General features: G+C 43.7%; 2 non-coding genes and 1 pseudogene across 2 annotated transcripts; all 3 read right to left on the reverse strand.

The window, feature by feature from the left end:
- The window catches only part of LOC148166752 (large subunit ribosomal RNA), a 4,841-nt pseudogene extending 3,142 nt beyond the window's left edge, over nucleotides 1-1,699 (reverse strand).
- A 658-nt stretch (nucleotides 1,700-2,357) lies between these two features.
- LOC148166753 (5.8S ribosomal RNA) lies at nucleotides 2,358-2,514 on the reverse strand. Its single transcript, XR_015770948.1, has one exon. It is a non-coding gene; the product is annotated as a 5.8S ribosomal RNA (ribosomal RNA).
- Nucleotides 2,515-4,130: 1,616 nt separating this feature from the next.
- On the reverse strand, nucleotides 4,131-6,051 carry LOC148166754 (small subunit ribosomal RNA). The gene has a single exon (XR_015770954.1). It is a non-coding gene; the product is annotated as a small subunit ribosomal RNA (ribosomal RNA).
- Between the last annotated feature and the right edge of the window lie 5,771 nt (nucleotides 6,052-11,822).

The following is an 11,822-nucleotide window of genomic DNA, read 5'->3' on the forward strand; positions in this document are numbered from 1 at the left end:
GCTCACCGCCGCGACCCTCCTACTCGTCAGGGCTTCATGGCCGGTTAATTTAATAACCTGACCGCACATGCCTCTGACGGCCGAGTATAAGCACGACGCTTCAGCGCCATCCATTTTCAGGGCTAGTAACTTCGGCAGGTGAGTTGTTACACACTCCTTGGCGGATTCCGACTTCCATGGCCACCGTCCTGATGTCTTAAGTTACCAACGCCTTTCATGGTATCCCATAAGCGTCGATTTAGGCGCTTTAACTCGGCGTTTGGTTCATCCCACAGCGCCAGTTCTGCTTACCAAAAATGGCCCACTTGGCACTCTGATTCGAGTCTCGCGGCTTCAATAGTTCGAGCAAGCCGGAGATCTCACCCATTTAAAGTTTGAGAATAGGTTGAGGCCGTTTCGACCCCAATGCCTCTAATCATTCGCTTTACCGGATGAAACTCGTATGCTATGAGCGCCAGCTATCCTGAGGGAAACTTCGGAGGGAACCAGCTACTAGATGGTTCGATTAGTCTTTCGCCCCTATACCCAGTTCCGACGATCGATTTGCACGTCAGAATCGCTACGGACCTCCATCAGGGTTTCCCCTGACTTCGTCCTGACCAGGCATAGTTCACCATCTTTCGGGTCCCAGCGTGTACGCTCTTGGTGCGCCTCTTCTCGCAATGAGAACGAGACGCCCCGGGAGTGCGGGGCGGCAGCCGTAACGACCGCCCATCCTCCCTTGGTCCGCGCAAGGCGGACCTTCACTTTCATTGCGCCTTTAGGTTTAGTTAAATCCCAATGACTCGCGCACATGCTAGACTCCTTGGTCCGTGTTTCAAGACGGGTCCTGAAAGTACCCAAAGCTATAGCGTCGCAGATCGGCGTTTCAACGAGGTCTGTCCGAGAACACCTCAGCGAACAGCCACCCGGGGACGGGACCGGCACCAGGTCCGATCACCATCACGACGGGCGCGCTTGCCGAAGGTCGGACGCTAACTGTGTAGCGGCCCCGCGCCATCTGTATACCGTCGAGCGAGCCGATCGGGAAACACCACGGGTTCATTCGGCGAACGGCGAACCGTCCGAACGAGCTCCACCGCGGGCCTTAGACCGGCACTCAACGGATCGCGACGTCCTACAGGGGGAGAAGTGCACGCGTTCGACGGCAGATCGACAAAACGAAAGGTGCAAACGACGCGTACGCCATCTGTCACACGATCGTCCAGCGCCGCCATCGAGTCACGCTGAATCTCCCCTTTCGACCTTTCGGGTTTCTCAGGTTTACCCCTGAACGGTTTCACGTACTATTGAACTCTCTCTTCAAAGTTCTTTTCAACTTTCCCTCACGGTACTTGTTCGCTATCGGTCTCGTGGTCATATTTAGCCTTAGATGGAGTTTACCACCCACTTAGGGCTGTACTCTCAAGCAACCCGACTCTGAGGAGAGATCCTCCCGTTATCGGCAGCGGTCGCTACGGGCCTGGCACCCTCTATGGGCTGTGGCCCCGTTCAAGATGGACTTGGACGCGCCGCACGATCTCGGGATGACGGATCCTCCCTAACACCACATTTCCCGGCGTCCGGTTTCGGCCGCGGGATTCGGTGCTGGGCTTCTCCCTGTTCGCTCGCCGCTACTGAGGGAATCCTAGTTAGTTTCTTTTCCTCCGCTTAGTAATATGCTTAAATTCAGCGGGTAGTCTCACCTGCTCTGAGGTCGCATATGAAAAATAAAAATTTTTCATTCGGTCATTTCGACGATCACGACACGTCTCCCATTCCTTGCTATACGTGTTCGTCATTTTTCTTTTTAAAAAATGGCTAAGTTTACAGAAACGCTTACGATCTGACGTCTGTCGCGATTTGCATTACACGTCTCGGACACGACGACCGTCTATAACGTTCTCAACCTTAAAACGCCATTTTTTTTTTTAAATGACGACATGTTGAAGAAATAGGACGTGCTACGCCGAAAGACCAGCCAACAACTACAACAAGTAGTAGTTGGTCGCTTTCGCGTCTTAAGATGTCGCGCAAATTTACTCGCTGCACGAGAAACGCACACAAACACACGATTCTACGACACACCACGCAAGAACATGTGCCGACGTAAACACTTTCGTATTTATGATTCGCAAGGTGGACGTCCGACGGACTTTGTAAAAAAAAAATACAAAGCATACCCGTCCCGTCCTTTTTGACGAAAAAACACGCTCGAGTAAACGTCTCGGCACACGTTCGAGGCGTGCGTCGTTATATCGTGACGTAAGTGACGATCACGTACATTAATGAGTACCTATTCGACGCGTCGCAACACATCCAACACGCTCCGACGTTTTCGTCCGAAAACGAAAACCGAGCAGTCTTTGAAATTGACACGACCCTCAGCCAGGAGTGGTCCGGGAACATTATATCCGAGGACCGCAATGTGCGTTCGAAATGTCGATGTTCATGTGTCCTGCAGTTCACAAGTTGACGCGCAATTAGCTGCGTTCTTCATCGACCCACGAGCCAAGTGATCCACCGTTCAGGGTAATCTTTTTAAAATTTAAACGCTCGTTCCACAAGAACCCCGATCATGCCGATCGTCCAGCTGTCTATACACGTCTTGCAAAAATTTTTGCGTACGTGCGTACATCCGAAACGAAAATGATCTTCGTGGTTCCGAAACGTGCCACGTCTAAAATTTCGGTGTTGTGGTATGGATATTTATGATTCTCGCTCTTAATTGTCTTTCGTCCGTACTTTCTCGTCTGAAAGGGAACGCGATCGTCGGTCTCAGTTTTACGCGTACGAAAAAATTAAAAAAAATATTAACCCAAACACAAATTTGTATCCGCGCACCGAAAAAGAAGCACTTTTCTTTTTCACGCGGTCTCCGCTTTTACACGCAAAGTACGAGCATGTATGTGTGAAGATGGGACATGTTCGATACGATTTTAATTAGGAATTTGCCAATTTCCTTTTTCTCAGCAATAATTTTAATAAATAATGCTGCTTTCTCTCATAAACTACATTTTCGGTAGTTTTCCTTTATTGTGTCTTTCATTTAGTGTGCGTGTGTCAAGCACTTTAAAAAGTGTGACGAAGAGACGGTTTTTGATCGATCGGAATCAACACATCATTACATCATCGTACTCGTTATGAAAAAGCGAATTAGTATCCGCCGTAAGCGAAAAGAGATTTTCGCGGGCGGTCTTTGTGTTCGTGTTTCAATTTTCTTTCTATATTTTTTCGTCGCCAAACCGAAGACAGATCGTGAATTTTGACGAAAAAATCTATAGACGTGCCAGACTGAGCGTCTAACATAAAATCCTCAAGTTTACCGTTCTATATCGTGACTTAATGACGATTGACGGTGTATATAATTTTGAAATGGTGCAGTCGTACGCTCCGTAAAGAGAATTTTACCGTTTCTAACGAAATCACTTTACCACATCTACCAAAAACATTAAAAAAGCAAGGTGTGATGTGTGTGTGATCGCTCGTTTAACGGCGCTTTCAAAAAACTCTTTGAAGCGTCTAACGACGAACATCATTCACGCGAATCGTAAAATCGGGAGCGTTTCTCGCCGGTCCCGTAGCCGGGCGTAAATCATTTAAAACCCACGGAGTCGTAACCTAATTCGACACCTGCGATTTTCTTCTTTCTCGACTACTCTGCTACATCCTCTCCGTGTGTCCGAAAAAAGAGGACTTCTAACGTCTTTCGACTTTCGCGGTGGAGTTCACAACTTTCCGCGATCCGGTCGAAAAACCGAAAGCGTCCCTCCTTTTTTCCATCATTGGAAAAGATCGAGAGATAGTACAAAAAAAATCAAAAAATCTAGGTACCCGAAGAAACAGCCGTATGCCCGAGCGAATTCGGTTTTTCTCGTTCAAAAAAGGTGAAAAACTCGATCGCAAGGACCGGCGCTGCGGGCCAGCGTAACGCTATTGTTTTTCCGAATATGTACGATTCGTAGTTCAAAACGTCGTACACACGGTGTTTCAAAAAGAAACAAGCAACGGCACGACAAAAGATCGTGCCGTCGACTCCATGTCATCGACGACGGTGTTGTAAAAACATAAAGTGTACATCGACACGATCAAATAAAAATGCATAATAATAAATTATACATATGTCAAAATTCGTGTGTACGAGGACACGTTAATGATCCTTCCGCAGGTTCACCTACGGAAACCTTGTTACGACTTTTACTTCCTCTAAATGATCAAGTTTGGTCATCTTCCCAGCGACATCGACGACGTCGAAACGCCATCGCGTACCGGTCCGAAGACCTCACTAAATCATTCAATCGGTAGTAGCGACGGGCGGTGTGTACAAAGGGCAGGGACGTAATCAACGCGAGCTTATGACTCACGCTTACTGGGAATTCCTCGTTCATGGGGAACAATTGCAAGCCCCAATCCCTAGCACGAAGGAGGTTCAGCGGGTTACCCGGACCGCTCGGTCAGGGAGGACACGCTGATTCCTTCAGTGTAGCGCGCGTGCGGCCCAGAACATCTAAGGGCATCACAGACCTGTTATTGCTCAATCTCGTGCGGCTAGAAGCCGCCTGTCCCTCTAAGAAGAATTGTTTGTACGCCGACAGTAAAAACCGCGCACGACCACCGGGCGAACCCAGGATCGACGGGCCTTTGGGATGTCGAAATACGCCTATTTAGCAGGCTAGAGTCTCGTTCGTTATCGGAATTAACCAGACAAATCGCTCCACCAACTAAGAACGGCCATGCACCACCACCCACCGAATCAAGAAAGAGCTCTCAATCTGTCAATCCTTCCGGTGTCCGGGCCTGGTGAGGTTTCCCGTGTTGAGTCAAATTAAGCCGCAGGCTCCACTCCTGGTGGTGCCCTTCCGTCAATTCCTTTAAGTTTCAGCTTTGCAACCATACTTCCCCCGGAACCCAAAAGCTTTGGTTTCCCGGAAGCTGCCCGCCGAGTCATCGGAAGAACGTCGGCGGATCGCTAGCTGGCATCGTTTATGGTTAGAACTAGGGCGGTATCTGATCGCCTTCGAACCTCTAACTTTCGTTCTTGATCAATGAAAGCGTTTTTGGCAAATGCTTTCGCTTCTGTCCGTCTTGCGACGATCCAAGAATTTCACCTCTAACGTCGCAATACGAATGCCCCCATCCGTTCCTATTAATCATTACCTCGGGGTTCCGAAAACCAACAAAATAGAACCGAGGTCCTATTCCATTATTCCATGCACACAGTATTCAGGCGAAGTTTTAGCCTGCTTTAAGCACTCTAATTTGTTCAAAGTAAACGTGCCGGCCCACCTCGACACTCAATGAAGAGCACCGCGGCGGGATTGAGTTGGGCCGCCCTCTCGAGCTAAGCCCACCGGCAGGACGTCCCGCGGCACGCCAGTTGACACCGCGAACGATGAACCGGCGGCGCGGGACACAGATTCGACTACGAGCTTTTTAACCGCAACAACTTTAATATACGCTATTGGAGCTGGAATTACCGCGGCTGCTGGCACCAGACTTGCCCTCCAATTGATCCTCGTTAAAGGGTTTAGAGTGTACTCATTCCGATTACGGGGCCTCGGATGAGTCCCGTATCGTTATTTTTCGTCACTACCTCCCCGTGCCGGGAGTGGGTAATTTGCGCGCCTGCTGCCTTCCTTGGATGTGGTAGCCGTTTCTCAGGCTCCCTCTCCGGAATCGAACCCTGATTCCCCGTTACCCGTTACAACCATGGTAGGCGCAGAACCTACCATCGACAGTTGATAAGGCAGACATTTGAAAGATGCGTCGCCGGTGCGAGACCGTGCGATCAGCGTAAAGTTATTCAGAGTCACCAAGTTGTACGATGACGGAGACCGCCACCGATTGGTTTTGATCTAATAAAAGCGCTCCTTCCGTTTCCGGTTGGAGCTCTGTTTGCATGTATTAGCTCTAGAATTACCACAGTTATCCAAGTAAATGTGGGTACGATCTAAGGAACCATAACTGATTTAATGAGCCTTTCGCGGTTTCACCTTAATTTGGCTTGTACTGAGACATGCATGGCTTAATCTTTGAGACAAGCATATGACTACTGGCAGGATCAACCAGGGAACTGCGTTCTTGTTTTAAAATAAGAGAGTTTTAGTCTTTCTTTCCTTCTAGTCATATAAGCTACAATAATCGTAGAATTTCGGAAAGACACCTGCTGCTCTTATAAAAAACTGAACACTTTCCTATTATTGTTTTGAAGAAAGTGTGCGTGTCTGCGAAACGAAAACCTCGTAAGAAGAGACGTAACGCCACGCGATCTTTCTGGATGGAAAATTTTTCGACATTTTTTTCACATCATCCTTGATTGAATCTCCTGCAACAATTTTATTCTTATTCATCCGTTCTAAGTTGTCGTCGTCGTCGAAATAAATAATTTGTACACACTTCGGGGTACACGTTTGTCAAAATTCATGAAATGCAACGTAACATTTTTACTTTAATAAATTTTTACAGTGCATTCAGATCGACTAAACGAACAACGACGGATGAATTGATTTATGGATTTTTATTTGTTGCGACTCATCGGAGGAGAGAGTGAAGAAAAAATAATCCAATATCATGGTTACGGAATAATTTTCTATGACTTTTTCATCCTTGTTTGAATCTTGCAACAATTAATTTTATTCATCCGTTCTAAGTTGTCGTCGTCGTCGAAATAAATAATTTGTACACATTTCGGTACACGTTTGTCAAAATTCATGAAATGCAAACGTAACATTTTACTTTAATAAATTTTTACAGTGCATTCAGATCGACTAAACGAACAACGACGGATGGATTACTTATTTTTGTTGCGACTCATCGGACGAAAAGTAGAAACATAATCCTCCATTGTAATATAGTTTTTACGGAAAATTTTTCTTTTATTTTATATCCTTGATTGAATGCTGCATTTTATCCGTCTTTTTTTCGTCAAAAACAGAGATCAATGCGATTCATCGGACGAAGAAATAATTTCCCAGTTCAAAATTTAGAGATTTTTGGGCACATCGACTTGAAATTTTATCGTAAAGAAAAAATATCGTCGTCGACAAGCAAAAGTTCAAACATTCTCCATACTCTTCGCTAGATTGAAAGCGACGGTTTATTGTGAGATTTCTCTTTAGAAATATTCACACGTTACGAGTTTATGAAATTTTATTTATTTCAAAATTCTCGCTCGGACTTTAGTGAGTTGACGCATTTGTTAATTTTTGGTCGTTCTGACACGAACACATAAAATCTTTGATTGCATTTGGACCGCTAACATAGAAACGCTCGCCGCATCCGCAATCTCGCTGTGCATGGTCAATGGCAAGATTTGTCATCCCTCAAACGATGGTGGGTCCACAGGGTACACATTCCGGCCATCGTCCCAACTACGGGTAAGTCGCGGTGTACGAGAGGTAACAAGATAATCGGACGCACATAAAATCACATTTCGATCGTACGCTTTTGTCCGCTGCTACATACCACCACTACTATCCCTATATATGCCAGCGCGGCAGCGTTCAGCTCTGAATCACTCGATGCGCGAAACGGTCGAAATCCCATAGCGCGCCGGCCGCTCGCTATGGGCGAGGGGTCGGGTAAATCGGTCTGATCGCTCGGTGCAAAAGTCCGTTTGGGTACTTAGAGACGGAATTTTAAAATTCTGATTTCGCAGATCAATTTCAAGGGTCATTAGGACTCGAATGCCGTTAACGGTGTTTTGAAAAAAATATTTTTTACGTTTTTACGGCATTTCGACCGAACACCTCAGTTCCGACTTCGGACTTAGAATAATTTTCATCAAAATTTCGAACGCCTCAGTTTCCAGAGGGTTTTAGATCCCGTTTAGTTAGGGGTTTGAAATTATCACAGCCACCCTTGTTTGGTGTTAGTTCGACCGTAACTTTTGTTCGTTTGCATTTAATTTCGATTTTTCTGGGACTTTTGGTCAATGTAAATTTATCAACCGCTACACTTCCGACTTCGGACTTAGACGAATGAGCGCCGAACGCTACAGTTTCGACTTCGGACTTAGAAAAATTTCGCTCGACCGCCACAGTTTCGAATTGGACTTAGAAAAATTTCGGTCGAACGCCTCAGTTTCGAATCGGACTTAGAAAAATTTTGGTCGACCGCTACAGTTTCGACTTCGGACTTAGAAAAATTTCGTTCGAACGCTACAGTTTCGACTTCGGACTTGGAAAAATTTCGCTCGACCGCCACAGTTCCAACATGAGACTTAGAAAAATTTTTATCAAAAATTCGAACACCTCAGTTTCGACTACGGACTTAGAAAAATTTCGCTCGACCGCCACAGTTCCTATTTCGGACTTAGAAAAATTTTCATCAAAATTTCGAACGCCTCAGTTTCCAGAGGGTTTTAGATCCCGTTTAATTAGAAGCTTGAAATTATAAAATCTACCTTCTATCGATGTTAGTTCGACCCAAACATTTGTTCGTTTGCATTTAATTTCGATTTTTCTCGTACTTTTGGTCAATGTAAATTTGTCAACCGCTACACTTCCGACTTCGGACTTAGACGAATGAGCGCCGAACGCTACAGTTTCGACTTCGGACTTAGAAAAATTTCGTTCGAACGCTACAGTTTCGACTTCGGACTTGGAAAAATTTCGCTCGACCGCCACAGTTCCAACATGAGACTTAGAAAAATTTTTATCAAAAATTCGAACACCTCAGTTTCGACTACGGACTTAGAAAAATTTCGCTCGACCGCCACAGTTCCTATTTCGGACTTAGAAAAATTTTCATCAAAATTTCGAACGCCTCAGTTTCCAGAGGGTTTTAGATCCCGTTTAATTAGGAGCTTGAAATTATAAAATCTACCTTCTATCGATGCTAGTTCGACCCAAACATTTGTTCGTTTGGATTTAATTTCGATTTTTCTCGGACTTTTGGTCAATGTAAATTTGTCAACCGCTACACTTCCGAGTTCGGACTTAGACGAATGAGCGCCGAACGCTACAGTTTCGACTTCGGACTTAGAAAAATTTTGTTCGAACGCTACAGTTTCGAATTGGACTTGGAAAAATTTCGGTCGAACGCCTCAGTTTCGAATCGGACTTAGAAAAATTTTGGTCGACCGCTACAGTTTCGACTTCGGACTTGGAAAAATTTCGATCGAACGCCACAGTTCCGACTTTTTTTCGAAACTGTAGCGTTCAGTCAAATTGCCGTAAAAACGTAAAAAACTTTTTTTACAAAACATGGTCGACAGCATTCGAGTCCTAATAATCCTTGAAATTGATCTGCGAAATCAGAATTTTAAAATTCCGTCTCTAAGTACCCAAACGGACTTTTGCACCGAGCGATCAGACCGTTTTACTCTACCCCTCGCCCATAGCGAGCGGCCGGCGCACTATGGGATTTCGATCGTTTCACGCATCGAGCGATTCAGAGCTGATCGCTGCCGCGGTGGCATATATAGGGAGTAGTGATGGTAAGTGGCAGCGATGACGGACAAGTACGCACGATGAATGGATTGACATGAAATCAAATGTGCGCGTCCGTACGATCTGTTACCTCTCGTACATCGCGACCCCGTTTAATGATATTATGCTAAATTAAAAATAAAAATACATCGATGAAATAAAAAGTGGTAAGTCTCTAGAAAGACAATATACCGCTGTGAATAAAAATTTCTCGATGAATAGCGAAATGTGAATTAGTCCGCCTGTAACGTGCATTTTGCGAACGAATTAGCTAATTCACCGCTAGTTAAAAAACGTGACCACCCAGTGCTCTTATCCAAAGTCGTCTGCAAATGAGATGAAATTAATAATCTTGACTCTAATGCAGACGACAAATTGAATTGAATAATTTACTTGAATAATGTGACGGATCTATAAAATAAAACACAAAGCCCGAAACACCAAGCAGTAAAAATCTCGATTATTGTTCCGCCCGTTGAAAAACAAAAGATCCGTCACATGGTAAGCAGAACTGGTGAAAATTGTGAAAGACTTGTTTCTCCTCCGATAACAAGCTTGAATTAAATATGATCGAGTGAATGATATTGGAAACCAAAGAACGAAACTGAGGAGAAGCAAATGTTCAGTAATATATTATGAATAATTATAATATTAATATAAATAATAATATTATATTAAAAATGGGAATTGTATGTGGTTGATGGAAAAAGTTTTTTTTTCTGTTGACCGCTACAGTTCCCAATTTGGACTTAAAAAAAAAAAAAAAAAAAAAAAAAAAAATTGTGTATACGGAAGGTAAAAAGCAAAAAATAAAATATTTTATTATTTTTTTTACTTTTTTTACGGGTCCCTACCGCTACAGTTCCCACTGAATGTGTCCTTTTCGCGCTAAGTCCATGCAGTCGCTACAGTTCCGAAACTGGACTTGTAAAAATTTCGACATTTTTGAACGCATCAGTTCCGAACGAGGTTTCAAAACTGTAGCGTTCGGTGTAAACGTATCAGTTCCGAATGAGTTTTCGCAACTGTGGCGTTTCATTTTTGTGCTTTCATGGTTGCATAAACAATCGCCAGTGTGAACGCTTCAGTTCCGAATGAGTTTTCGAAACTGTAGCGTTTCATATTTGTGCTTTCATGGTTGCATAAGCAATCGCCAGTGTGAACGCTTCAGTTCCGAATAGATTTTCGAAACTGTAGCGTTCAATGTGAACGCTTCAGTTCCGACTTTGGACTTAGAATAATTTTCATCAAAATTCGAACGCCACAGTTTCGAAAGGGTTTTAGATCCCGTTCAGTTAGGGACTTAAAATTATGACATCCACTTTCGATTAATGTTAGTTCGGTCCGAACTTTTGTTCATTTTCATTTAATTTCAATTTTTCTCGGACTTTTGGTCTTTGTTAATTTTGTCCTTTCGAAACTGTAACGTTCAATGTGAACGCTTCAGTTCCGAATAAATTCTCGAAACTGTAACGTTCAAAGTGAACGCCTCAGTTCCGAATAGATTCTCGAAACTGTAGCGTTCAATGTGAACGCTTCAGTTCCGAATAGATTCTCGAAACTGTAGCGTTCAATGTGAACGCTTCAGTTCCGAATAGATTCTCGAAACTGTAGCGTTCAATGTGAACGCTTCAGTTCCGACTTTGGACTTGGAATAATTTTCATCAAAATTCGAACGCCACAGTTTCGAAAGGGTTTTAGATCCCGTTTAGTTAGGGACTTAAAATTATGACATCCACTTTCGATTAATGTTAGTTCGGTCCGAACTTTTGTTCGTTTTCATTTAATTTCGATTTTTCTCGGACATTTAGACTATGCGAATTTTAGATTTTTCAAGCTGTAGCGTTTGGCGAGAACGCCGCAGTTACGGACAGGTTTTGTGTCAGACTTTCAATAATCTGAAAAAACTCCGAAAAAAGAAAATAATTAGTGTTTTCATGGTTGCATAACAATTTAAAATTCATGCACAAAAATAATCCATCTATATTTCCGTTATTCAAGAATGCAAAGGAAAGACGAAAGTTCGGCAACAATTAGTTTAAGCGGTTGCATAACCATTCAAACGTTATGCTTAAACACAATCCATTTACGATATATAATAAAAATAAAGCTTTATTATCAACTTTGAAGTCCATTCTATTGCTGATCTTTAGACCTATAGATTAGGTCAAGATGTCAAATGTCAAAAAACAACTACAGGTTCCTGTATTTGTAGCAATGCTGGCGCCATCTGTAGAACAGTTACCTAAACTTGAAAGTCAAAAAAATTACAGCTTTCTGTAACTATTAATGTTGGTATCGCCACCTGTTAGTCGAAAACATAATTTAGTGGCGCCATCTATATGACAGGTCTGGAACTTCACAAATGTCAAAAATTACTGGTTTTTACTTTATTTACATATTTTTTTTGAA

This window comes from Gnatocerus cornutus, unplaced genomic scaffold (genome assembly GCF_029298725.1).
Source record: "Gnatocerus cornutus isolate USDA-ARS CGAHR unplaced genomic scaffold, icGnaCorn1.1 Chromosome167, whole genome shotgun sequence".
NCBI lineage: Eukaryota > Metazoa > Arthropoda > Insecta > Coleoptera > Tenebrionidae > Gnatocerus > Gnatocerus cornutus.